The sequence below is a fragment of the Larus michahellis genome, chromosome 17, assembly GCF_964199755.1.
Source record: "Larus michahellis chromosome 17, bLarMic1.1, whole genome shotgun sequence".
Taxonomy (NCBI): Eukaryota; Metazoa; Chordata; class Aves; order Charadriiformes; family Laridae; genus Larus; species Larus michahellis.
The window spans coordinates 4355462-4377927 of NC_133912.1; the positions used below are offsets into that span (position 1 = coordinate 4355462).

General features: G+C 41.0%; 1 long non-coding RNA gene across 2 annotated transcripts in view; it reads left to right on the plus strand.

Moving 5' to 3' along the window:
- Nucleotides 1–22466, plus strand: part of LOC141732423 (uncharacterized) — a 41729-nt gene that overhangs the window by 13625 nt on the left and 5638 nt on the right. Inside the window, exons 3-4 of one of the 2 annotated variants that reach the window (XR_012584103.1) lie at nucleotides 14343–14538; nucleotides 15077–15267. This is a non-coding gene — a long non-coding RNA (uncharacterized LOC141732423). The remainder of the gene's footprint in view (nucleotides 1–14342; nucleotides 14539–15076; nucleotides 15268–22466) is intronic. The other variant, XR_012584104.1, reaches the window with a different exon arrangement.

The following is a 22466-nucleotide window of genomic DNA, read 5'->3' on the forward strand; positions in this document are numbered from 1 at the left end:
AAGACCTTGTCTGTCCTGCGCATTACCTGAAGAGCTAAGCGTAAGGACCAGCTCCAGCTAACTTGCTCTTGTTCTTGAAAAGGTTGCTGCCAGAGAGGGTGGCTGATTTGGAAGGCAACTGCAGCATCTTAAATCCCTGAAGCTTCCCTCCCTCAAAAAAAAACACCACAGAAAGATAATGAAAAGTTGATGAAGCACAGGAGGAAGTTTCTAGTCAGCAGACTGCAGTGGTGGTGAATCGGATTTTCACAGCTCACTGACCTCTTAAGTGTTTAATAAATCCAAGAGATCTGTTCCAAGGATAAGATGGCCCTGGTATCTAACCAGAGAGACTCTACCTGTTGTCATCTTTCTTAAAACTGACCCTGGACAGCAGGACCAATTACTCAGCTAACAAAGTGGAGATGAGTGTCTCCTTTTGTGCTGTCCTGTCAGCTGAGATGAAGGTTTTGTGGTTGCCATGGCAATATTGCTTCAGATACTGATAGCAAGAGTGGTTGTGATTAAGTGGCTGAGGATTGGGTATGTAGGTTTTTCTCCTCCTTTTTTAATAGATTTTCTTGGTTAATCATGTGACCTTGCATTGACAGATTGAGGAATAGGCTTCTCAGCAGGCTTGGATGCTGTGATTACTTGCTGTGGTAAATTGGCAAGTTGAAAATGCAGTAGATCCCAAAGACACATTTGGTAAATGAGTTGCTGTGCTGCATGAGATAGCTGTGCATAAATATTGGAAGCTAAAAAAACCCCTGTCTTCCAGGCTGCAGTGCAGGGGATGAACATCTTGGGCTTTCCTATAAGCCTGTGTTTTAAGCTGTTGTACCTCCTCTGTGCAGGTGACACTACTGTTTTGTTTTTCAGCCTAAGGATTCATCTGCCTTGCTCCTTAAGCAATTGCAACTTGCCACAGAGTTGTAGATCTAAGCAAATGAAGTTACGAAGCTGAGACTCCTGCCAGGAATGGGTAACTGGGGAGCTGATATAATCAGACAATTGATGTCCTAATCAGCTAGCTGGTGGCAGGAGGCCCAGTTGGCACCTCAGAAGTGATCTTGAGATGGAGCTGCTCACTTCTCCAGCTAGGAGTGTGTCTGTGTGCTTTATATTTTGGAGAAGTTGGCTGCTTGGCCCTCTGGTTGATGACCAGTATTTGAAGTTGAGTCCTGCTTCAGCTTGGTAATTGAAATAGACTGGACTAAAAGACAAGTCTAAAGTTCTTGCTTTCACAGCCTGGCTGTCTGTGTACAACTATGAAAAGTCTGTAAATATATCTTCTGTCTAGTTAATTTGCATATATGAACAATTCAGTAAAATTTGAGACAAGTGGGGACAACTTAAAGTGAGGCCTTGATGCAGGAGGTTCAAGACTGGCAGCCACCCTCATTCGTTGATACTAACTTGTTCAGGGATCTTGAGAAAATTGTATTCCAGCTTCTTGCCTTGGTTTGCTTATTCAGTATTAAAAATACTGACTGACCTTGGATGGCTTAAGTATTTTTAATATGTTACAAACTAGGGAAGATTAAAAAGATGATGTTTTTTCTGATTGTCCTGGTGTTACATATAACTAGATTGTCCTAAACCAGGATTATTTTCTTTCCACAGAACGGGCATATTTTCTGTAATTTTGTTCTTTCTGTTTGCCCTGTCAGGCCAGTGATTGATGACCATCTCTTGTTCGAGCCTTTGTTTTCCTGTGGCTCAGTAGTTATGGATCAGAACAAAGCTACCTGAACTCCTGTGTTCTGGCTAAGCTCCAGCTGAATTCTGAGAACAGGCTCCAGTTCTGTAGGACTGGATCCAAAGAGACTTATTAACTTCTGCAGGAAATGGCATTTGTGCCCTTCAGTGATGTGAAATGTAGCTTAGTATAGCTGTGTGAGGGCGTGCACCTTGAATGACAGCAGGCAAGATACTGATTTGCATACAGAAGGCAAAAGCCTTTTCACAGTGAGGATAATGCATTGTAAAACAGTTACAATAACATTCACTGCAGCCATGAAAACAATTTTACAGCAGATTAAACACACTTAGGAAAAAGGGAAAAGATGAGTGAGAAAGCAATACCAACACTAAATTAGGGTTTAGTCAGCAGCAGAAAGAACATAAGAGAAAATGAGAAAATGTTCCAACTGTCCTACTGCTTAGGTTTTTTTTCCAGGCCAACTCTATTCTGTGTTGTTGGGGTACTGTTTGAATTGAGAAGCTTTACTGCTTTCTAAGACTATGCTTGTTAGTGAAAAACACTAGAACTGAAATGGGCATTAACTTAAACAGTGCTTAGAGGGCAAGTCAGTTGTGTTGTTCTTAGACAAATAGTTGTTCAGTGGATTTGGTCTTTGTTCTGTCATGTAAAATAACCTGGGAGTGCTTGAGAGTATTGGAATCTGTTGAGCAAAATGCCCTCTTTAGACATACTTCAGTGGATTGCTTAAACTGTCACCAGTATTGTGATGTATCTGAGGTGCATTAGTTAAGTGTGTGTTGTTCAGAGGCGTGGTTTGGAATAGCTGTCAGGCTGAATGCTGTTTGTGTCGGTGTGGCACAGAATTTCAGGCATATGCGAGTTCTGATCCGGACATGGTAGTCAGTGGTTACAGACTGCAGGAACAAGTGTGTCTGGTGCTCAAAGCCACTGTAACCTCAGACTCTGGTTTCCTGGATGATGCTTCAAGCACTGTTTTCCACTCTAGTGGCTGAACCACATAAGAAGCAGGGCCCTATAGTGCTAGTGGAACAACTGCTCGGGTGATGGAGGCTGATGCTTTGCTGAAGGCTTTGAGCAAGTCCCTGCAGTAGGTTAAATTTGGGAGGTCAAACACATTTGCTTCAGCTGCTTGACTGTGTCCATAAAATTTCCATTAATGAGCAGTCGCTTCTTGACTTTACATGTGTGTGATGGTTGATTGTGCAGGATTATCTCTGCAGCACATAGATACCTGCTAAAGAGAGTAATCTTGTTAGAAGTGAAATCTCATCTGATCGTTAAACATGGTGTGCTTACACCCCACTTGTCAGCTCTGCTTAATTCAGCATGCAGGTCTCTGTCAGAACTTCTATTGATTCATTGGGATTGCTTGCCATCTTTGTAGATATTAATCTTGTATGTCTGACAAGCTACTGTGCTATTTCAGAAGAAGCTGAGTCGGTCATAAATGCCACAGGCTATGGTGTCTAGTTGACTTTGTGTAGATGTCCTGACTTTTCTCCTGTGAGCCTTCTCAGGTGTGTATTGGTACCACTGCAGTGTTCCACAACAGCTCACATATGACTGCTTGCTCATGAATAGGTTTAGGACAGCTCTGTTGTTTCACACTTAGTGCTGGTGACAGTGAATGGGGATTTCTCTTTGGTTTGTATCCTGCAAGTAGGTAACTTTGTGGAACAAGGGTCTGGATTTTGTGTTACAGTGAAGGTCTGGCCATGATGTGTTAAAGCAAACAGGCAACTTGTGTGTCTGCAGGCTGGTGTAACGACTGTCTCAACTGACATGTTTTGTGTGCCTTGGAAAGATGGTTAATATCTTGGTAGTTGGAGGAAGGTGTTTCATAGGTGAAAACAGCCAGTATGAGGTAAATGAGATGGAGTCTGTAAGGTAGCTCACCGTAAAGTGTCAGTTGGGTTGGTGTAGAGTGAGTGTGTCCTGTGGGGATTCAGCTCACTTGAAGCATGTGATTGGTGTGATCTATCTTGCCAAATGGAGTTAATGAGCTCCTGTTAGTCAAGCTGGTATCTGTCAACAGTTGCTTTAAAGGGAACTTTGCTAGTGATGCCTGTATCAATTTTTCTAGTTCAATTAACTGATTAAGGTGTGTGCTCTGGCTGTGCAAAGCAGAGGTGTAGCCCTTTTTTAAAAAAAACCCACTGTTTCTGTAGCTCTTGAACCTTTCATACCTGTTCAGAGAACAGGCTCCTGTCCCTTTATGGTGCTGCTTTTCAGAAGGACTGCTTAGAACAGTTTGGATATACATCAGTGCTGTCAAATTCCTAAGTGAAGCTAGGGTATGGGAGAGTACCTGTGCAAGACCTTATTTTGGAAACTTGCTTGTGTGTTTGTGAATGGAGTGAATGTCAAAGGACAAAAGGTAAAAGGTTCTCTGAGATGCAAGAAGGTGCATCCCTTTCAAGTGTAGAGGAGATGTACTCCTTGCTGTAAACATTGGTTTGCAACTGCATAGGGTACAACATGTCAGTGTTAATCAGCAGATGCGCTCTTCTGTGACAGGGCCGTTTCTGTCTCTATATTTGCATGCATTTATTTGAGGATGTCTGTGATGGAATATTACAAAAATCTAACTCTTGAAGGATGAGAGGAGGTTAAATGAAAGTCAAGAAGTTGATTCTATCTAGATCTTGTGGGGTTTTCCAATCTGGCAGATTCATTACTTTCAGAAATGATAACTGATTGAAGAGGTGATGGGAAGAGCGATTTAGATCGTGTCCATTACTTGTCAGCAAATAATGCTGCATACAGCTGTGAGGAGTTAAATGAGTGCATCTGACACTATCAGTAGCTCTCCTATTTGACTTTTCAATGAGAGCTACCACTTGTACTTTCTTTACACATATGTTTCAGGAAAATTTCAATTATAACCTGTCTCTTGGTAGAAAGAGGTACTGGTGGAATGTGTACAGTGAGTGCTTATGGATAAGGAAGGCTAGTGGTACAACTTATGTGGTAAATCTTACTGCAGACACCTATCCCTGCAGTCATTTAAGAAACTGGCATGGTGCAATATTCTGATACATTAATCACGCTTCTATATGGCAAAGAGTTTTATGAAGTATGGTTTGAACTGTATCTCAAAGCAAATGCATATGTAATTCCCAGTGGAATGTGTTTATCAGGTTGCCCGTCAATCAGTGTGCAAGTATGCTGTTAGGTCTGGGTAGGCTCAGTTGTAGACAGTGGCAGCAGGAAATTTAGTGCCTCCAACTAGTTCCTCAACTGGTGAGTGTCCATGATGTTGTATGACTTTATTTTAACAGAGGCCACTTAACTTCTTCGCAGTTCACTTTGCTTTTCTGGTGTACTCTTCTTGTCCCTGTCTAGCCTTGCTGGGTGTGTTTTACCTGCCAGATCTTAAAAATTTAATTTATTGTGTGGGACTAGACTCTTAATCTTCACATGCTAGTGCAGGTATGCTGAGCTTCATGTAAGGTGTGGTAAAAGCCCTTTCCTGCCTGCCTTTGGCCTGTTGAGTGTAGTTAGGAGCTTAGATGCAATCCTGAAAACCGCACTGTAGTCATGAAGGGCTGATGGGACTTGCATTGGAGCTGGTACCTTTGATCTTGTCTGAATGTTCCAGCTCCTTTATATGGAACTTGTCTCCCTACTCTCCTAAAAAGTCGTATTTCTGTGGTGGTGCTGTGAGACTGACTAATAGGTAGGGCTTGAAGTATTTTTCAAGACTCTCTATGGGAATAGCTCTCAGCAATCAACAGATAGAGAGATCGTATTTTGGTTGATTTCCTTATGAAATAAAATGTGTAGTATCTTGTGCTCAGTATTTTGAGGGTGTAAAACTTGTTTGCAATGCATGGAGCTTCTTATGTTACATGTGCAGTTGTACTTTAGCAATGTTTATGGACTGAATATTAATGGAGAAGTAGCTTTGGATAGTAGATGGCATAGAGTACAAAACTGTCAGGCTTTGGAGGTGTATGTGTGGGACAGTTTTTTTTTGAGGCCAAAACAAGAAATCGTAGAGTTCTGGATTCTGTCAGCCTATTAAATTGTCCAGAATTTGGGGTAGATGCTACATCAGTGCAGTTCGGCGGAAAATTTTGTCATTAGTCTTAGTAGCCTCACATGAAATGAGCCCCCTAGCAAACTATACCTTCTACTGGATTTTGAGATACATCTGTTCATTGAAGTGTGATTGCTGGGAACATGGCACTTGCATAGTAAATTGGAGGTCTGTGTTAAGGGTTGCAGATTCAAATCTGCATTGTAGAGCTCCTACAAAGTAGAAATACTGACAGACAGGGCAGCAACAGGTGAGAAGTTTGGCTGTTAAGGTCTGTATGTGCCTTTTTGTTCATCTCTCTCAGGCTGCATGTCTCTTGGGAGGAGGGGACAAGGAACTAAAAAGCAATGGTTCCTCTGCCTTCCTGAGTCTCCAGAGCAGCTTCACATGGGAGAAGAGTTGGCTGTTGCTGCTTGCATTGTGCGTTATTTATGACAATGCTGTTACTGTGGCAGGTGTGCAGATGGACTCTGCCTTGGGGCATCTGAATAGGAATAGTTACCTGAGGAAGAAGGGCCTCCATCTTTTCAGGAGTGCTCTGCTGAGCAATGCTATCCTTACTACAGGGGAGGCTCTCTACTCTTATCTGAATGGAATACCAAAGTGCTTTGCTACTGCATAATTCATTAACTGAGATGAAGAGAAAGGGACAGGGAGGTGCATTTTGTAAGTTGGGGATGGAAAGGGGATATCTTGCTCTGCATGGCAGTACTAAGGCCCTTGAGAGGGAACACTGACTTAATGGCAAATGTGCCTTTAGCTTTTTTAAATTGAGATGCTGAAACTTCAGTTCCTGGAAAAAAAAACCTACCTGGTGAATATTTAATGGTCTGGCTTGCCTTATGTTGAAGCCTAGATCCCCTATGATGAGGAGAGTGCTGCCTGGACTGCATTCTGCTGGAGCCTGCTCCTCAGGATAGTTCCTTAGCTTGTCTTTGAGGTGCATTGCCCAGATTTCCCCAGCTTTGTCTGAAGCAAGGTGGCATACTGAAGGTGATTTAATATTTAATACCTCTTCCCTGCTGCCTTTGGATGCTGTTAGCACAGTGTGGATTAAGGAGAGGGTGGCGGAATACCAGGAATATATAAGAAGCAGTTCTCTTGCACTTGGGAGTCTTTCCCAACCATAACAGTTGGATTTTAGCAGAAAAGAAGCATTTATGCTTACATTTAAGTAGAGTTGCAACCTTAAGACCAGAAAGCAGTGAAGATGGAACTAATGTCCGCAAATACTCTCCTGAGGCACTGCTGAAATGCAGACACAAGTCTGCTCTATTGCCAATATAACTTTCTGCAGTAATAGGATATTTTTAAGTCTCTCACTCAAGTTACTGATCCAGTTTAAGTCTGTTTAGCTCAAGAGATCTTGTACAGTCCCAGTGCATGATAAGGCAGCTGGCAGCTTTGATGTTCAATGTTGGTACGGCTTTCTTTTAAAATACACTTGCAGTAGAAAGAGTATTTTGAAGAGAGGGCTGTTAGTATTACGCTAATTACTATTTGCCATTGCTCACACAAGAGAAGGGAAACAGGCAGGGTGGGTATGTGCATCTGCCCTTTTGAATAAGGAAAGGCTCAGAAGTGAACAATTGGGCAGGAGGAATGTGAAACGTCTTGCTAGTTGCAAGTTAAATGTATGAAAGAACATAAAACTATCATGTGTAGTAGCACTTTTAAGGCTTGCTTTCATTACCAGAAGCTGGCTGTAGATTCACTGTAATGTGGGTGATTGGAGGACAGGGTGCAGTAAAGTGGCTGTGTAACTTTGCATGACATAAGCCATAAGGCACAGAGCTGTTACAGTTATGTGATTGGTTGTAGCAATAGGATGTGGAAATGATGACATGAAATGCAAGAAATATATTCATCTAGCCCTAAAAGGTGGTCTAAGCTGCTTTTAGTTGATAGCATCTTTGAGCATTGGATGTGGCTTGATATCTTCTGGAACTTTGTCACTTACCAATCTCTTCAGACCTCTTTGGAAACCATTCTGCCTTTCACAGCATTATTTGGTAAATTTTGCAGTTATGTGTAATAGGTAAGAGTGACTGTGTGTAGTAATGCTGTGCTGTGTCAGGGGCACTTATTTTTCTTATCTTTTAGTCTGCCTGATATCTTAATGAGCTATGTCCTAGTTTGCTTACTGTGGAATTAAATTCCCCCATTTACCTTGCATGTACAACCTGTGATCTTGACAGGTGCCTGTTAGATCCCTGTTAATGAATTGTTCTCCTATTTTTCCTAGAGAAGTTTAGATTCTGTCTGTCTTGTTTAGCATGGGCTCTTTCAATGAAATGACCAGAAGTGAGAACATTTGAAGGGAAACATGGTTAATGGTATTATTCAAATGTAAACAAACAACAAAAGCACACATCTCTCTAGCCTTTCTGTGTATTTGGATTATGAATTGTGTGCGAAGGTACCAAGACACCAAATACCAGAAAAATGAGGATGGAATTTTGGGGATGGGAGCAGAGACCAAGAGGGTCTGTGCTGGTGGCTTGTTCCAGCATGGCAAAGAAAACTGTACTTTGGCCACACATGACTGGAAAGTAGCTTTCTCTTTAATACAACATAGCTTTGTTATAGTTGGTGAGCCTGAGATGTTTGGCAGAGCTGAGGGGGATTTATTTACATGCAATTTTATTTTCAGACTTTACTATTTTGACACCTCTTGGCAACTTTCCTAAGTGCTTAAACTGCACATTACTGTGAAGGATGTTTTAAAGCAGCTACATGTTTAAATTGGGTAAGGCTTATTTACTGTTTGACTTCTGGCTCTGACAGCATTTATTTCTCTAAACGATTTCTGCTAAATGAGTTATTTTTCAGTTAGATTGAGCAGGTTCCGGCACTTGCGTCGTCTTTTCCATTTGCATTTTCTTTCCTTTTTCTGTCAGTGTCAATCATGCAGCTCCCTGGGTAAAGGATGATTTTAGAAGTCAAATGTTGCTTGACACAGTGTGTGTGTGTGATACGAGGGCAAAAAACCAAAGAAGGCTGAGGAGAGTGTTGCAGCATTTAGCTATTGACTGACACAGGCAGCTGAATGAGAAGAACAATTGTATTTCATCTTACCCTTTGTTTTCTAAAGAGTGAGAATGTATTGATGAAGCAGAGGAGCCAGGTGTGGGTCCAAATAATGGTGTCTCTAGAAAGAGGCTTTTGGGTGCCATGATTAATAGCTCCAATGCAGTGGGATTTTACATACCTGAAGTCCTTACTGCACATAAACGGTACCCCTGAAAACAATTGGGTCAACAGAGGTTCTTAGACTTCACTTGGGGAGCTGATGGCATGTGCATTTTGAGCTTCTGACTCCTTGTGCTTTCTGGTGTGCAGTGCCTTTCTGCTGTTGTAAAGTAGTTTCCTTTGCACTTCATAAACTGAATTCCTCTATTCTTGATTCACCAAGACTTGTGTTGCTTAGCCCAAGTAGAAATGTACACCTAGTAAGTCATATTTGTTAAACAGATGAAATAAACCAGACTTTAGTTCTCTGTACTGTATGTGAGACCTGGCTAAGTAAATTGCTCACTTGTACCTACATACCAAATATTTCCAAATGCTAAGTGAAAAATACTGCATATCTAACAAGAGAGTCTCTTAGGGTAAGAAAGAGGCTTGGAGTTGGTGAGTGGCAATTGTGAGAATTCCTTTCTTAGACCTCCCAGTTGAAAGGGAATTCTGGTCTAGACTTATGTTGACCAGCTTGTGAGGCCAAGTCAGAGCAGCACCAGCTACTCCTTTACTCCTCTTGAGTTTCTGTAGTGTAAGGAGCTTTTTCCATTAATGAGCTGCCTGGTGTCAGGACAGGCAGTAGACAACCCTAAGAGTTAAAACTTGCCTGGTTCTGGGTGCAGACAGTGCCTGGGCATTTGCAGCTGCTGAAGGAAGACCTCATAGGTAGAACTCTCTCCTGTACTTCCATTTTTTGCTTGTTCTTGTGACATTTAGTCTTGTACAGTTCTTAAAAATGCTGCTTTTGCTGTTGCCCACAAAGCTGTAATACTACCTACCTGTGTAGGGCTCCTTGCTTATTTGCTTGGGGTCTGTGTTGGTTCTAGTGACAGAGTTCTGTGAGACCTCAGTCAAGTTAGCTGTCCATGAGGACTCTGGCAACCTTCTTGGCATTCATGCCTTCTGAGATGTGCTGTTCTTGTGGTTAGTCTGTGTTGGTCTTGGCCTGGCCTCTCAGCTGACCTCTTCATTTATTTTTTTTTTAGCCTCATTTCTTCTAACTGATTCTTTGCAGTATTCCTGATCCCTAATCTTTGGGGCATCTTACTGGTTCTGAACAGTTGCCCACTTTTCCTGACCTTGGCTTGGTCAGGCTTGGAGTTGGTGAGTGGCAATTGTGAGAATTCCCTTCTTAGACCTCCCAGTTGAAAGGGAATTCTGGTCTAGACTTATGTTGACCAGCTTGTGAGGCCAAGTCAGAGCAGCACCAGCTACTCCTTTACTCCTCTTGAGTTTCTGTAGTGTAAGGAGCTCTTTCCATTAATGAGCTGCCTGGTGTCAGGACAGGCAGTAGACAACCCCAGGAGTTAAAACTTGCCTGGTTCTGGGTGCAGAACCTTGCTGGTTCTTCCAATATGTGTATGATTCTGTTGGGACCTGTTTCACTGGGCTGTGCTGTTCAGGCTGTGAATTTTGGTCTGCTAAAAAGCCAGATGAACTTGGACTCCTTGCATTTTTGGTTACTTTGCAGTCATGTAAGTTGAAAGCAAATGTCTTTTAAAAAAAAAAGTCTGGACAGGAAGTGAAGGATATCCTTGCTTTTCTTCCTCTGAGAAGAGGGGGACTGGCAGGGGAGTTGAGCATATTCAGCTGAATGTTCTGAGCTAAGTGCTCCTTTACAAAATATTTGAGTAGGAGGGGAGGGGGACTTTAAAAATACGAAAGATAATCCAGGGTGGCTTTCTCTGTCTGATGTCTCCTGCTTTTGTCCCATGTGGAGTCAAGGAGTATACTAGTGTTAAAATTAAGACTCTTCAATTCCTAGGCAGTATTTCTAGGTTTCTTGGCTTCAGTGGCTGTTGGACAAAAGAAATCACTTCACCTCCTCAGTTTTTGTATCTGTCTCTTAAAGAGTTATAAGATATTGGTGGTGAGCTTATGTATTTCTACTACAGAAGAGCAGTGAAGAGGCATATAATCCCAGATCCTCTTGCTATGTTAGTGATGCTAAAACTGTAGGCTTTGGTTGTCTTTGCTGAAAACAGTCTGTCTTGGTTTATATCTGTCCTAAGGATGGGCGGTTTATGGGCTGTTTTAACCATTTAGGCTATAACTTTGGCTTGCCTCTGTAAGACTTCTTAGCAGAAGAATACTTAAACTCAAGTTTTGAGCTAGGAAAACTGTGCTCCTTCGGTAACTGTAAGTTTGCTTCCAAACAATCAATAACAAATGTCATAAAGTACCAATCTATTCAGAGAATTAATTGGAGATACTTAAGATAAATTAATAATGAATGTTCAAGTGATAGTTCCTTTTTAACTTCGCAAGAATGTTAAAACAAAGTAAGCATCAGAGGAATTATAGTAAAGCAGGCAAACTGTGTGAGGAAAATTAGGTATGCAAACTAGAGAACTGCATAAATCTGCATGTTATTAATTGGAGGAGAGTTCCTGAAATAATCACATGAGCTGAATATTAAGTATAATAAACACAAAAATGAAATTAAGAGGTGCTATGGGGGGGCGAAAGATGGTGCAGTGTATGGGAGGGAACTATTGCAGGCATTCCTTCAAAGGACTGCAGATTTTCATGGTGGCTGATAATGTAAGTGTGTAATATTTCAAATGTATACTGTTTCCTGTATATGCAAGAAGAACTATTCAAAGGCTATAATAACCAGAGCAAGTAACTTTATTAGAAACCTTTGTAATTATCCGGCTATTGTATTTTACCTCCTACAACCCAATGTTTGTCCTGAGGAATTTCAGTTTAGAAGCAAGCAAGTAAATTATATTCTAGCTTGCTTTTGTGCATACTGAGAACAGTTTCAGGACATGCTGCAAATGTTATTCCTGCTGACTTTTTGGAAGTAGTATTCAGGTGCTTAAAGCACTCCTAAGGGTTTGGTGAAGAAGGGCCTTACTAAATTTTCTGAATAAGAAAAAAAATTTATTAAGTCTACCTATTTGAGACAATGTGGATAGTACATTTTACAGAGGATCTCCTCTTGAAGTTCATGATGATCAGAGGACTACAGTGTGTTAAGTAATTTTGATAAACCAGTTATTAGGCCTGGATGTATAATATTTGCAGTTTCATCTCAGGGCTTTGGTAGAATTGTCAGAGGTAGGATAGCTGATGTACAGCCTACATTCTACAGCCTTCATATATGTGACTTATTTTACATGATGACATCAGGTATCCTGGAAATACTTGAGAACATAGTTGATAGTTGGCAAAACTATAAGATACACAGTTTGGCAAGTCTTAAATGGTGGCTCCTAAATGAGTTGTGAAAGTGATTTGTCAGTTGTTATTGCAGTGAAGTTGTTTGAGATCTGTGCTTTTCATCAGACTAGCTGAGGAGTTGTTCCTGCATCTTCTCTTCATATCTTTCCTTTCTTCCTCTTTAAGGCACAAGGGTGTTTGCTGAGATGCTTAAGGACTTGGATTTATTTCCAACATACCAATTTGTGGTAAACCTGCATTATTTATAAGGTAGCATCTTCCAATTTATCATTAGCAAATAGTGTAGCAGAGGCACATTATGAGGTATCCAATAGCGAAACTATCGTGCTTAGAATTACTTCCAGCTTGCTATTGTTAGTAAGAGTCTGAAGTTGGTCCTGCTTTAATTCTTGTGCAATGAAGTTAGGTGAGGGTTTAGCCTGGCCCTCCAGAAATTCAGCAGAAGTGTTCTGTATCACTGCTACAATCAGAATGACTGAGGAGATGAGAAGAGAGCTTCAGGATTAGTGACTGTGCTGAACTTGGTCCCCAATATTTACACTGCAACAAGCAGCTGTTTTCAGCTTGAATCTCACTGTGTCCTATGCATATGAATGTAGGATCTGGACTCCTGTAGAATGGGGGCTGTCAAGTAGTAGGTGTTAGGCTCATGCATAGCAATCAGCTTCTTTATAAAGGGTAGGAAATACTTTGCTCTTAAACACTTATGGAAGCTTGCAGTGGAGCCTTGCCCTGTGCCTTAATGATGAGGCAGGATCTTCAGCTGTGGGGATAAAAGGCTGTTGTATACTGAGGAGGTATCTAGTTACTGTAATTACTCTTCCTGTTTTACAGGGAGATAGTAGTTCTCATGCTTAGGGGTCTGTCTTCCTCTGAAATGCTGGGAAGGCTGGGAGATGGCCATCTGAGATAATGATTTGTACCAAGGTCTTCCATGCATCTGAGGCCAAAATTCTCTCCAGAGTGCCAGGAAAGTCTGGAGGGAGTTGTCCCATGCGTGCTTTCAGTGTTAGGATGCTAAGCCCTGTTGGTTCTGTCTGGCTTGTAGAAAAGCATCCTGTGAGCATCTGAACTGTCTTAGTATCTGTATTGTCAGCTGCAGGGGAGGAGGCTGAGTGTCACACCTTCAGATAAAATTCTAATATCCTAAAAGTATAAAACTAGTCTGTAGCTGTTGTGTTGTTCCTTTTTTGCAGAAAAGCATTGGATGAAGCAGTAAGGACACAGGACTAAATCAGAGGTTTCTTGATTAATAGCATTATCTCCTTTTCTTGATGTTAATGTATTAGGTTGCACAGCTTGCCTGTCTCAATGTTCAGACTGTAATTGTCACAATGAATATAAAAGCTATTTAAGGGAGTATAGTGCAGCAAAGTACACAGCAAATGCCTGACTTCTGTGGTCATTCATAACAGGTATTAAATCTCAGCATAGTAGGTTTTTTTCCAATTAGGTTTGAAGTATCACTTTCATTCTTCAAGCATGTATCTGAAAACTAAACTTGCTAAATAAATGGCTTGACTGAACTGTTTGGGGAAATCTTTTTGGCTTTATGCATTTCCCTGGAAAAATTGCTTTTGTGAGAAATATTATAATTGATTAAACAGGAAATTAATGTGTGGGTATGTTATAGTAAGTGTGAAGAGATGAAGTTTCTGCTGTCTCACATTTCATTATCAGCTTGAAATATGGAAGTGTTAAGATATTAAAGAAAGTGACATCAGGATTGGTGAACAGGCTTCAGGGAGGGTGGGGAATACAGATGGAAAAGAATCCAAAAGGGACCCTTCTGATTAGCATCATTCAGTCTCGTACTTGCCCTCCCCTTTTCTTTTAGCATTGTCTGGCTGCTTATATCCATATTCACTGATGTGAAACTTACAGTGCTTCCCTTGGATGCAGACCCTCACTTTCTCCAATTGCAATGAGCAAAAAAGCAAATGACTTGGTAGTTTATTGGCTAAATTTCACTACTTGTTTTGCATTTGCAAATTGACTGTTACAACACTGTCAGATTTATTGCTGCCTTGATTTTAATAGTTCAGAGTGGTTAATCCTGCCTGCCTATTGCTCCATCTACTCAAAGTCAAACAGCTTTGGGGTAGCATGTTAAAAGCAGCAGCTTTCAAAGTTCAGGTTAAAAAGGGCTGGTTATTTATGCAGGGAGAAGACTATAATTGGACATCTTGTTGAACAGTGACTCCTCCTCTTTAATGAAACTACTGGAGACTACAAATGGAAAGAATTTGGAATACCTTTTGAAAAAAAATCCCATTTGAAAAAATCTCTGCTAGTAATAGAATTGTTCTTCCTGGGAAAGCTTTATATTCATCCAATAGGAATGGCAGCACTAGCTGAGGTAAGTCATGTTTCTGCAGGCTCATGAGAGCTACCTGACATCTTTGAGTCAAGTTTTCACCAACCTTACTAGACCCAGCCCTATTTTGCTTTTACTTCTAGCACACCACGGCATGGGTTGTGTTAATACCATTTTCTGAGGTTTGCAAGTTGCTTCTGTGTCACTCAGTAAAATGTAAAAAGCATGCAAAAATGAGGATGGGCATGTCCAGATGTAGGGAGAGAAGACAGTGCTAAGTGTGCAAAAGGGCTGAAGGAGTACCAGAACAAAAACAGATGACCTGGTAACCAGCTGATAGTGCTGTCAAGTCACGTGCATATCAGCCATATCTAGTTGCTGGTTGTTCGTGACAGTCTTAGATAAATGTCCCTCTCCAAGGGGCTGTGCATCACTGGTGGCACCTAGCAGCTGGTGTTGTATAACCAAGACAGAAATAATGAAAAGCTTTACCCTGTAAGTTCAGAATGATCCATAAAATGCAGCTGCAAAGATGACTGCCTGTCATCTTCAGTGATTCATTTTGCTCTCTGATTTCCAGGCATTCAAAATAATGCAAAGGTGCTACAGCAGAAGTTGAGCTATCATCATGCTGGCAACACAGCTTTGAGAAGACACCTCCTATTCTTCCTTTAAAGGCCATGCACCTGCAACCTTACTGTACAGTTTCCTGACTGAATGAAGGCATACTGCTGCAGCAGAAAAACTTCTGGAGGAGTTGAAATGTAAGAGGTAAAATATGCTATGCAACAGCATGGATTTGTGAATTGAATGTTAGAAGCTCAGGTGTGCTCTCCATGTGCCCTAATTCTTGACCAGTGGCAGAAAGAGTAGTTGAGTGGGGTTTTTTTCTAAGTGTGATGCTTTTATACAGTCTTAAGAACTAGGTAGTTAAGAATGTCAAGACTGTACTTGAACCTATGATACTTTCCTGCTGCGCAGTCAGAATTGTACAGCTGGAAGTCTTAAGAGTTGCTTTGGTTTTCCCAAGAAAAAGTCTGTTTGTGTTCTGGGGAATTGCATTTCCTTACATTTTTAAAAAAGGTGAGGTGCCATGCTACCCATTTGTGAGATAATTGGCTTCTCTTGTGGCTCCACTTTGACACTGGGTCGTTACGGCAAGGCTTAACCTTTCAGCTCCAAAAGTGTCTCTTAAAAGTTGTTTACTTTGGTACTGACTTTATGAAAACTTACACTTAAAAATAGGGTAAAGATTTTGTGTAGTATTTTAATGTGCATTGTCTTTTGCCTTCTAATAGTTGTTTCTTGCATGGTTTAACTGGCTAATGTTTTTTTATTCTTGAACTAGTAAAGATTTTGAATGTCAGTTGATCCCTTCAAACTCCAGTTAGCTTGAGATCTGGCCTCTAGTTTCTTTATGCTGGGGCTGAATGTAGTTCTCAATGTAGTGTTAGAGCTGAATGAGTTTGGTGTTTTCCACTGTCAAATTAAACATTTTGTTTTTTTAGTAAAATGTACCAGGAAGCACAAAAATGCCTCAGGGAAATACAGCTTTCTGAAAGAAGGAAGACTTTAAATTAGTTGCATTTTCGTTAGTCTTTCTATTTTTTTAGAAAGCTGTTTTCTGTTAATGAACCCTAATGCTTTCTGATTTTAAAGAAAAGGAATGCTTTTACAAAGCCCCTGAGCAGGTATTTACTGTAGCCTGGTGTGGGCTTTATATCATTGGGGCATCACATTACAGATAAATCTGCTGAAGAGAAGTTGCCTTAAGTTGCGTCTTTACAGTTTAGAGATGACAGCTTCAGATGGATACGTGGGCTGAGATAAAGGTAAGGGTAGTACACCTAAGCATCATCTTTGGAAGTGACCAAAATCCACCGATGTAAGGCTGAAGCAGCTGCATTGGGAGTAAGACTCAGATCTCCAAAAATGTGTGTGCTGACTCCCTGCATGTTGAGGTTTGCTAATGTGCTTGACTTGAGAGTCTGCTTGATCCAGGCTTTTCCTAGAAAAACACTGTAGACCTCACTGGTTTGTGTGAAAGTGCTCCTAGCTTGACTGTGCCAGAGACCTGTTTGCTCTGTGCTGGAGAGATGCAATATAAAGGAGATCATGCTTGTGCACTTCCTTCCTGGTGCAGTGCATTATTTACAGTGTTGGATTGCTGCTCTGGAATGTAGGTGACCTAGCAGCAGCAGTTGTGAAAGTCATCTTCAGAGCCTCTTGCCCAGTTTTGTTACCCAATCCCTCTGCTGAAATGCTGTGTAATCCATCAGTGGGCTGTCTTGCTAGAGGAGGAACATGGAAACAAAAAGCTTTTCAAAACTGTTCAGCATGCTGCCTCTGTTCCCCTGTGACCCTACTGTAGCACCTAATGTGTTTGTAAAGAGAGAGCAGACCTGGGGCTTGTTAATTAGCGTCCCTGCTTGATCCGAGTGGCTGGCCTTCTGCTTGTCAGGTCGGATAGGCTGTAAAATCAGGCAGAAAGTGCTGTCTTTCTAATGAACTGTTTAAAATAAGTACCAATTAAAGCATTAAACAAGCTCTACTCCTGAACCAGCCAGACATTTTTTGTTGGTGGTTATTAAATTACAGATTGCAACAAAAGAGCCATCAGCAGGGACCATTTGTAACACAGTGGTGTTGCTCTTGGTTTGTGTTAGCTGAAATGGACAGGAGCTGAAATAATGGCTTGTAGAACCATGTAGAAATGGCATGAATTCACATTTCATTGTAAGACTTATTGTTAAGTGGACTTGAGGTTATAGTGACTTAAAAGAAAGCAAGCTCAGTCACAGGTAGTTTTGCCTTGGTTTGAGTTAGGTGTGGAAAACATACTTCAAAGTAAAAATGGGTCGGTGTTTGCCTCATGGAAACTCTAATTGAAGCAGGTTTTTATCCTCAGCTAAACTTACCTAGGATAATGACAAAAATGCTGTCCATTGATTTTTCAGATCAGCTCAGCAGGCAAAGTTTAGTGAGTACTTACTCTCCAGTGATGAAAATTCCCTAGTTTTGAGTTTTTCTGCTGCTTTATTGAACTTGTAGGTAGCTAGCATTGTACTGTGTTCCCCGGAAGCAATAATGACAGCTAATTGCCCTTCATCCTCAGCTAATGCCAACTTTTTGTAGGAGCCATTTTTCCGGCAAGGTTGTATCCAGTTAACGTTATCCTTGCAGCAAGCTGTTAACAAATGTAGCAGGCTGTACTAATAAAACACAGATGTGTTTCTCTGAGGCCACTTGGTTTAGATCCTGGGCTACTTTGATTCTTTATTTTCAGTTGGGTTATCAGAGGGGGTGTTTGACAGTGAGGAATGGAAAAGAAGCTGCTTGATGTTTTTTTTTTCCAGTTTGGTTGGACTCTGAATTCTGTGCTATATAAAAGAACAGGTCATGTAAAACATATTCCCAGCTTTTCCACGCACTGTGTGTAAAACCTGGTGCATGGTATGTGTGGTTTCTTACTATGCATTTGTTACATAGGTGTAAAATGACTGCATAACACCCCTAAATACTACTGTGTTCCTGTGTCTGAAACAGTACAAAGTGATGTTTCCTGGAATACCTTGTGCTGCCTTGCAAAATTAGTCAGTTGAGACAATGCACACTTATCACAAAATGCTATGGAAAATTTGCTTGTAGGGAAATCAGATTCAGTAGTGTGAGTGTGAAGCTCTAATGTGTGGTGATTGAGCAGGAATTCCTAATTGCAAAGAAACTCTTTATTTGTCAGTGCTTGGGAAGGTTTAGCAGGGGCAGGAGTAGCTGTAATAAAGGTAAACAGGCTGGTTTGCTTCCTGTTCAACTTGATCATGTGGGAATACACTGCTTGTGTGAAATGGATTTTTTTTTATTATTCTGTAGCTGCCTTTACCCCAGTGTTTATTTGAGGAAAAAACTCAACTTACAAATATGCACCTAGACAGAGGAAGTAATTGTAGATGAATAACAGAACTGAGGTTTCCTTTCCTTTGACATGCTATCTCTGAAATAATGGACTGAGGAAATGCCAGCTACCAAAGCAAATGCTTAGCTCAGGCCTTTAGTACTAAAAGAATTGGTTATTGTAATGTATTGTTCTCAGGATTGCTCAGTAATTGGCTAATGCCTGCGCCAAACACAGCAGTGTATCTGCAACAAGAAAATATGATTGCATTCTACTTCCTTTAGTCCCTCTTCACTGGTTACTGGTCATTTGCAGTTGATCTTGGCAGTTCTTTAAATTTTACTCTAGGTGCTTGTATTTTCTCATTTATCAGTTGCTGTATTGTTATACAAAACCATACATTTCTCAGCAGAAGACATTGCTGTTCTCTCCTAGCAGTGGTGAGAAGCAAGAGCCTCCTTCAGGACAGGTACTTTACTGCTGTTTCCCTTGGCTTCTGTGAGCTGTCTGGAAGTTCATGGTTGGAGCCTTTCCTAGAGTCAGCCAGACTTGCTTAAACTACCCATTCTGAGCAAGGATTTATGCCCTGTTTTGGGTGTGAGTCTGGAGAATGAGACATGCTGAAGCCCACTAGGAGGGTGTAGGCTACTGGGTTGCAACATGGAGAAGCTTAAGGCCTGGGAATGAAATGTCAGTTGTATTCTTGCCTCTACCGTTTGGCAAGAAGAAAGCTTCCACCTTCTCAGCTAGACTGGCTTGATGTCGCACCCTCTCCCTGTTCTGCAAATCATGGTTTATTGAACTCATGGACGAGTTTCTCTGTTCTCTATCTGTATGAGGAAATACAGTTTTACGGATATTCTTTCTTCCTCAGACTCCTGAACTTTTTTGCTTGGTGTGAGTGCAGTACTTAATTGAAACTGTACAGGTGTTCAGGTGCTAGGGGCGTACCACTTTCTGAAGCTGACTTGCTGGGATCTTTCCTGTACTGAACCCTTCATACGCAGGGTGTGCAAGAATGCATCAATAGCCTTATTTTCCCATGAAGAAATGCAAAGGTTAGATTTCCCTAGGTTTCACTACCATGTATAATTTCATGTATTTTACTCTAGTAAGGGTAATTTATTCTGGATTAGCTAGAATGTAGAGCACTCTCCAAAAGGAGAGACTTTTTAATTCTCTTTAGGCCCCCTTGCTGCTGTTCTTTCCCCATCCACTGTGTTCTTTTGAGTAATTGTTCTTGTTGCCTTACAAAAAATGAGTTTCTATAGCTGCTGTGACATTCAGAAAATATAGCATGCTTCTGAACTTGTATTGCTCCTGTTTTGGTGGGAGTTTGAGCTGTAATTTTCCTGTTTTAATGTATTTGATACTGAAATGGCTTTGGGGCTGGTGGCACACATCTTGGTGTTCAAAAGTAGAGATTGTAAAAGAAAATAAAACCCCCTGCTTTGAAAAAGACTCTCTTGTACTTCTCATTGAATACAGTTAATTTTCTCAGGATTCCTTACTTGCTAAGATATCATGGACTCAGTTCTCAAACCTATGTTTTTCTGCTTTAGTCTTAATGTGAAACTTTCTGAACCATCGATTAGGCTGCAGTTCAGTTTCACCAAGGGTCTTGATTCTTGACCTTCCAATGATTGCAATGTCAAAAGAAAGTCAGCATATGGAAACAAGCGATGGAAAACTTGAATCACCATGGCAGCCTAGCCATCGAGCATTAAGGCTTTGATGCAAACTGACACTAGGAGAAGAAACACTTCCCACTTGCTTAAGCATTAGTCCTCTAATGTATCATCTCATTAAGATTGTACAGCAATCTATGGTGTGGGTAATGGCCCAGCTAATACAGCTTTTGAGAAAGGAACAAGTATTAACAAGTACCTGTGAAGTATCTGCAAAAATCAGGTTATTTTTCTGTTCAGTATTGTATGCTGCCTTGATTTTTTTGGCATCTTTGTCCTCAAATACCAACTACTGGGCAGCTTTTCCAAGTTACTGCCTTTAAAGGAAGGGGATGATTTTGTGTGACCATAGCTTGGAAGCCCAAAAATAAATTTCCTTGATGCATTGTGGACAAACTGTGTGACTTTTGGACAAGCCATTTAATTCCTTGTATCAGTCCCCAGCATGGAAAAGGAGGATAATAGTGGCTTCCTAATCTCGGATATGATAAATTAGATACTCTCATGCTGTGTGACATAAGTACAAGGTATGTAAAACTTTTGTATCATGCTAGCTGTAAAATTGCTTTCTTAGTGTTTTCAGTTCTTAATCTCTTCAGAGAGAGGATTTCACAATATATTCATTCTTGATTTTCTTAAAATAAGCAGTAGTTTATTGCTCACAAACTAAAAGAAATGTGTTCTAGACCGTCAGCAGCCACTTGGAATTTGAGCTCTTGCTCTGTTTTCTCCCAAATGAGAGTTTTCCTCTGTTGGCAGGCATTCCTTTAAGAGCACAAACTCTCTAGGTGGCAGTTAGCTTAGTTGGAACTGTAAGAGTAATGCCTTCTGTGCAATTCTTGGTGTAGTGATGCATAGATACACATACAAAGCTGCCTGCCTGCTGTAACCTGTAAGCCTTAGGGAGGAAGGTGGAATGCAGGTTATTTGCACTGGGACAACTAGCAGAAAATCTGATCCAGTGACTTAATGCACTGATTGCTGCCCATTGTGGGGGAGGCAGTGGAGACTTACTGTATAGTTGTACCCGATTGCATCCACTGAACACCTATTAGATGGTAAAGCTTTTAGTCACTAGTGCTGTGGGCTACTTGCATGGTAGTGACCATATGCTTAGCAGCAGTATGTCTTGGTGCCACTCCCCCAAGCTTGTGGAGCCATATGCCAAAGAGAATGCATGCATGTCAGTTTTCCTGCCTAGTCATTGTAATGTCAGTGCTGGTAGAGATGGCCAAGTGTGACACTTCAAGTGTGGAGACTTGAGAATAAAAGGGGTAGATATTCTGTGCTTTTCCTGGCTTGGAAACTGTTGGAGGCAGTGCCAGTTTGGAGTTTTGATAGTGCTGTGAAATGCCAGCTGTAGTCTGCTGTGCCTCTAAATGGATCACAAAAGGGAAACTAGGTTCAAAGCCAAACTGCTTTTCACAACAAAAGCCACAGCAGTTGGTGGTATTACAAAGCATTTTAGCTGTGGTCTGGCTTCATAAATCTTTTCAACATCTATGCTAAATTACTTGTGAAGGTTTTATCAATTGAAAGATTTTAAGATAGAAATGGTATGTACCTTATTTATCGGTATCACTTGATCTAATGTCATTAATTGTGTGCATGTATTGCTGTCCTGTTAAATGAGAATGGAGCCTGAAGCTGTGAGGTGGCAGATCTCTCCTGGCCTTGCAGAGCAGTGTACTGCAAAGGTCTTCAAGTGCTGCTAAATAAGTTAGCTCTGATTGTGTTATATAGCCTGGCTGGATCAGAGTGCTCTATGCCACAGGAGCATCGCCTGTCTGCTCCTGAGACTTGGCTTGTCTATACAATGTTATGCTTCCTTGCTAACTTACTTTGGGAATATCTGAACTCTCCACTGTGCAGGATAGACATGTCAGCTTTATCCTGGGTGGCAGCAAGATGAGTCCCAGACCAGGATTTCAGGTCTTGCTTGCCTTGAGCTCTAGGTGGGAACTCCTATGGAACAAGCTGAGGAGAGAACCTGTGAGCCTTCTCTCTCAGCCAGCTGCTCAGCTGGCAAGCTGCAGATGTCCCTGAAGAGGGATGCTCTTGGAAACTTCATGTGCAAACAGTAATTAAAGCAATAAATGTTCTGAATACAGATTCTGTTCAGAGCTGGCTTTGAAATTATTTTTTTTCTGCTGAAAGGGGAATGGGGAAAGGAGAACAATGAAAGTGAAAGCCATCTTTTCACTGAAAATGCTGTGTGAATAACTTTGTGGCTTTTAAAGGAAACTGAGCACAGAAAACCTAAATACAAAGTGCTTTGTTTTTTAAGTGAAATTGACACTCATTTTACAAAAGTAAACAAGATGGTAAATATCTAGAAAAACCAAGGATGTTTGTTTCAGTCCTTTTTCTCCCTACTGAATGTTTTTCAC